This window comes from Phalangium opilio, unplaced genomic scaffold (assembly GCF_054372755.1).
Source record: "Phalangium opilio isolate 3A_F unplaced genomic scaffold, DU_Popi_V2 ptg000009l_1, whole genome shotgun sequence".
In the NCBI taxonomy this organism is placed as follows: domain Eukaryota; kingdom Metazoa; phylum Arthropoda; class Arachnida; order Opiliones; family Phalangiidae; genus Phalangium; species Phalangium opilio.
In genome coordinates this window covers 4,080,938-4,086,937 of record NW_028324146.1, presented here as the reverse complement: position 1 = coordinate 4,086,937, position 6,000 = coordinate 4,080,938, and positions in this window count along the sequence as shown.

Here is a 6,000-nt window from a genome sequence, read left to right as displayed (position 1 = left end):
TGTCACCGGCAGCAATAGACGGTCGCCTTTCCGACCCTCTAACGGTTTAGTTTCCAAATTAGTGAATCCCGCGCGCTTCTCAGTCTAGTCGCCTACCGTTTCAACAAGACCAACAGACATTGTTCACATGGCTCTGCTAATTACTGTAAGTGTTATGTTTCTTTAACGGACATTCCCTACTGGCGCTTCCCCGATTAAGTACTGCATTGTATATAACCCATTATCATAATTATTACTAAGTTAACTAACCCATAAAATTATTTATTCTGTTTCAATGTAAAATACTAACCGAACCAGAACCTGGTAATAAACGAGATAGAATTTTGTCAACTAATTTTGTCTCATTATTTCTGACTCTGTATACCTCAGCTTTTAAAGCAAATCGTTTACAAGTTTTAATTTATATTTTAGCTGCCATTTGAACATATATTTATTTTTTTTACAGAAAACTTAAGCAAAAGCGTGATAGAAGGTCTGATTATCAAAAACAGTTCTCGAATTAAATTTGAAAACTCTTCGACACGTAAAACGTCAAGTATATGGAAGACGTTTGAAATTGTTTTTGTAGACAATAATGAACAGCCCTTTGCTAGATGTGAAAAATGTAAAAGTATTATTTCGTATCAAGCCAAAACTGGAACATCGAGCTTAAACCACAACCAAAACAATTACTGCTGTGCTACCAAAAGTGCCAAACATCATTCAAGAGTTATATCCGAAGTTTCTGAAATTCGTCCAAATGTTTCCTAAACTTCAAATGAAAAGTTACAAAACTAACCCTATATCTCTAGTTAAAGGTACCGCAGGGAGAAATTTTATCTTTGAACAATAGTATCGTACTTGGCCTGGCTAAGGATTTACGGCCCTTGGGTGCAGTGGAGGGTGAAGGTTTCAGGCATTTAAGTCAATCATTAATTGACTTTGGAGCCAAGCACGGGCATAAAAATGCCTCAAAAGTAATATTCCACCGTACTACTTTAAAGCGACAGATTCTGCCATCATTAGTATCGTCAGAACAACAAGAAATAATATCTGAATTAAGTCTTGCACCCCAATCACCAGTATTTACTTTTACCACAGAGACATGTGGTCTGACAGTTTAAACAGAGAAGTTTCATCTCGTTGTCTATTCACTACATAGACTCTCATTGGAAATTAGTATGTAGAATGCTTGCCGTTGAAGAATTCGAGTTTGAAAAGAAAACGACTGATAATATACGAATGCAGTTAACCGAAATTCTACAGATCTATTTCAACGAATTGGCTACCAAAGTCTTGGAATCATCATATCTTGTAACGGATGGAGGCTCAAATATGACGAAATTATTCCCATCAAAAAATCATCTTAACTGCCAGTGCCACAAGTTGAATCTTTTTGTAATGTGGATGTTAAATAATACTGCCGTGGACCCAAAGAAATATAAAGATCCTGAAACGCTACAAAAAAAAAGCTTTTTGCGTTAAAGGAGCAATGCCCGAAAATTGACTCAACCATTCAAGGAGTTAAAGCTGTAGTTTCCTATTTCAAAAGGTCGGGGTTAAATGCAGAGTTGGAATACTCTTTAAAACAAGAGGTTCCAACCCGATGGAACAGTACACTAATTATGTTAGAATCGTACATGAAGTCTTCCAAGCAGATTAAGAAAATGTTATTGAAAAAAAAAAAACAGCTTTATCGCATGTCCCAAATTGACGATCAAGTATTGGAAACGATCATTAATTTCTCAAAGCCTTTTCACGAAGCAACTGAAGTGTTTAGCAAAGAAAAGAAGCCAACCATTCATGAAATTGCTCCATGGTGGCATATAATTTTTAACCATATTCAAGATGGGAAAAGGACTTATTGGAGTTGAAATCTTTGAAACAACAAGCCAGAGAATGCTATAAAGAATAATGCTGTTTAGACACGTTTCACTATATTGCCACTCTGCATAACCCTAAGTATGTTCGCCTGATTATGGTCGCGATTTGCGATGCATATTGCATAATACTCAAATTTCGAGTTTGGTTTTTTTCACCAGGTATCGAAAGCTTGCCGGTAATGAAATTAAAGAGCTGGCCTTTTTGAAATTGAAATCTCAACTAGTCATGGAGTACCAACGCCAAGAGAGCAGTGATAGTATTCGCCCTCTAAGTCATATGTCAACAAAATCTTCAAGAAGTTCAACTTCAAGCATGGCTGTTAACTCTCCTAAAAGTTAGGTACCGAAGTTGGCCGAATTTGAAGATTCATCTGAAGAAGAAAGAGCTGAAGAAGAGTTTGAACGTTATATGAAACTGAAATTGTAACCTGTTTGTGGTCAAGGTGAGCATATTGTTTTACTTGTACTGTTTAAATTCTAAAGAATAATTAAGTATACAGTAGTTTCATAAGATGTATCCTCTTTTTTCTCTAGGAAATTCATTTTCAGTACTCGAATTTTGGTCTTCCATTAACATTTCGGAGTTCCCTGGATTGGCACGTATCGCTCAAAGAATTCTCGGAATTCCTTCATCCCAAACTAGTGATGAACGTGTCTTTTCTAGCACTGGAAACACTCTTGGCACGAAGAACCAATTTAAAAGACTCAACCCTCTCGAGCCTTACGTTTGTCCATAAGAACTTTTTGAACAAGTAAAATAATAAAGTATTTTTACTTCTTATTTGGTGTTATCTCTTTTGAAAAAGCAATCGGATCTTCGGGTCGGGTCGGATTTTTCATGTCCTATGCCAATTTCGGGTCGGGTTTTATTTAAATGAAAAAACGTTACAGGCCCCACTGCAAGGTTTTTCAACCCTGCAAAACGTTACAGGCCCCACTGCAAGGTTTTCAACCCTGCAAAACGTTACAGTCCCCCACTGCAAGGTTTTCGACCCTGCAAAACGTTACAGTCCCCCACTGCAAGGTTTTCGACCCTGCAAAACGTTACAGTCCCCCACTGCAAGGTTTTCGACCCTGCAAAACGTTACAGTCCCCCACTGCAAGGTTTTCGACCCTGCAAAACGTTACAGTCCCCCACTGCAAGGTTTTCGACCCTGCAAAACGTTACAGTCCCCCACTGCAAGGTTTTCGACCCTGCAAAACGTTACAGTCCCCCACTGCAAGGTTTTCGACCCTGCAAAACGTTACAGTCCCCCACTGCAAGGTTTTCGACCCTGCAAAACGTTACAGTCCCCCACTGCAAGGTTTTCGACCCTGCAAAACGTTACAGTCCCCCACTGCAAGGTTTTCGACCCTGCAAAACGTTACAGTCCCCCACTGCAAGGTTTTCGACCCTGCAAAACGTTACAGTCCCCCACTGCAAGGTTTTCGACCCTGCAAAACGTTACAGTCCCCCACTGCAAGGTTTTCGACCCTGCAAAACGTTACAGTCCCCCACTGCAAGGTTTTCGACCCTGCAAAACGTTACAGTCCCCCACTGCAAGGTTTTCGACCCTGCAAAACGTTACAGTCCCCCACTGCAAGGTTTTCGACCCTGCAAAACGTTACAGTCCCCCACTGCAAGGTTTTCGACCCTGCAAAACGTTACAGTCCCCCACTGCAAGGTTTTCGACCCTGCAAAACGTTACAGTCCCCCACTGCAAGGTTTTCGACCCTGCAAAACGTTGCAGTCCCCCACTGCAAGGTTTTCGACCCTGCAAAACGTTACAGTCCCCCACTGCAAGGTTTTCGACCCTGCAAAACGTTACAGTCCCCCACTGCAAGGTTTTCGACCCTGCAAAACGTTACAGTCCCCCACTGTAAGGTTTTCGACCCTGCAAAACGTTACAGTCCCCCACTGTAAGGTTTTCGACCCTGCAAAACGTTACAGTCCCCCACTGCAAGGTTTACGACCCTGCAAAACGTTACAGTCCCCCACTGCAAGGTTTACGACCCTGCAAAACGTTACAGTCCCCCACTGCAAGGTTTTCGACCCTGCAAAACGTTACAGTCCCCCACTGCAAGGTTTTCGACCCTGCAAAACGTTACAGTCCCCCACTGCAAGGTTTTCGACCCTGCAAAACGTTACAGTCCCCCACTGCAAGGTTTTCGACCCTGCAAAACGTTACAGTCCCCCACTGCAAGGTTTTCGACCCTGCAAAACGTTACAGTCCCCCACTGCAAGGTTTTCGACCCTGCAAAACGTTACAGTCCCCCACTGCAAGGTTTTCGACCCTGCAAAACGTTACAGTCCCCCACTGCAAGGTTTTCGACCCTGCAAAACGTTACAGTCCCCCACTGCAAGGTTTTCAACCCTGCAAAACGTTACAGTCCCCCACTGCAAGGTTTTCAACCCTGCAAAACGTTACAGTCCCCCACTGCAAGGTTTTCAACCCTGCAAAACGTTACAGTCCCCCACTGCAAGGTTTTCAACCCTGCAAAACGTTACAGTCCCCCACTGCAAGGTTTTCAACCCTGCAAAACGTTACAGTCCCCCACTGCAAGGTTTTCAACCCTGCAAAACGTTACAGTCCCCCACTGCAAGGTTTTCAACCCTGCAAAACGTTACAGTCCCCCACTGCAAGGTTTTCAACCCTGCAAAACGTTACAGTCCCCCACTGCAAGGTTTTCAACCCTGCAAAACGTTACAGTCCCCCACTGCAAGGTTTTCAACCCTGCAAAACGTTACAGTCCCCCACTGCAAGGTTTTCAACCCTGCAAAACGTTACAGTCCCCCACTGCAAGGTTTTCAACCCTGCAAAACGTTACAGTCCCCCACTGCAAGGTTTTCAACCCTGCAAAACGTTACAATCCCCCACTGCAAGGTTTTCAACCCTGCAAAACGTTACAGTCCCCCACTGCAAGGTTTTCAACCCTGCAAAACGTTACAGTCCCCCACTGCAAGGTTTTCAACCCTGCAAAACGTTACAGTCCCCCACTGCAAGGTTTTCAACCCTGCAAAACGTTACAGTCCCCCACTGCAAGGTTTTCAACCCTGCAAAACGTTACAGCCCCCACTGCAAGGTTTTCAACCCTGCAAAACGCTACATCCCCCACTGCAAGGTTTTCAACCCTGCAAAACGTTACAGTCCCCCACTGCAAGGTTTTCAACCCTGCAAAACGTTACAGCCCCCACTGCAAGGTTTTCAACCCTGCAAAACGTTACAGCCCCCACTGCAAGGTTTTCAACCCTGCAAAACGTTACAGCCCCCACTGCAACGTTTTCAACCCTGCAAAACGCTACATCCCCCACTGCAAGGTTTTCAACCCTGCAAAACGTTACAGCACCCACTGCAAGGTTTCAACCCTGCAAAACGTAACAACCCTAAATGAGGTTTCAAGCCTCAGTGTGTAACAAATCTTATGGTACGGCATCAAATCTCAAAAAATTTCTACTCCAACGGTTAATTTTAAAACCTCAATGTGATACAATGTTTAAGGTCTCAAACCTCAATGGATTTCAGCCCTCTCGCAAGACAGAAGTTAACTGAGGCGAGTTCTAGAATCGAAATTTATTGCTTGAAGTTCCATACCCAACAACAGTATTATACGGTTCTCACTTCGATTATATAATTATTTACGTTCCGAGAGCGCATTAAGGCTTCTCAGAGAAGTCCGCACTTCTCTCGGAACTTATTATAACCTCAAATTTAAATGATCGTCCTTCCTCTACTTAAAATCGCAAAGAATGAAAATGGCTGCCGCTAAAGCGTCACTTTCTGGGTGAAGGTACGGTTTCCGCAATGTGCCAACAGTGATACTATAGAAGGGATAAGACTTTGAAACCAAAATTCCTAGAGGTTAAGGCACCATTGCTCTTTCTAATTTGAAATGCATTATTATTTTTCATTGAGACATTTTTCTATTAAGGTGAGTTGTTATGAGTAAGAAAAAGATTTTTTGGTATGTAAATGTTAATTATGGAAACCTCGGAAACCCCTTCCAAGATTTCATTAACTGCCGCGATATATTTTATGTTATTTAGTTGAGATTATTCACTTGCACCAACCCAGTGATCCAGTCCCAAACTCTCAATGATGTTTGTTCATCCACTGCAAGGGGGTATCACTGGACACATGTCCTATAAGTTTCTTTTTTA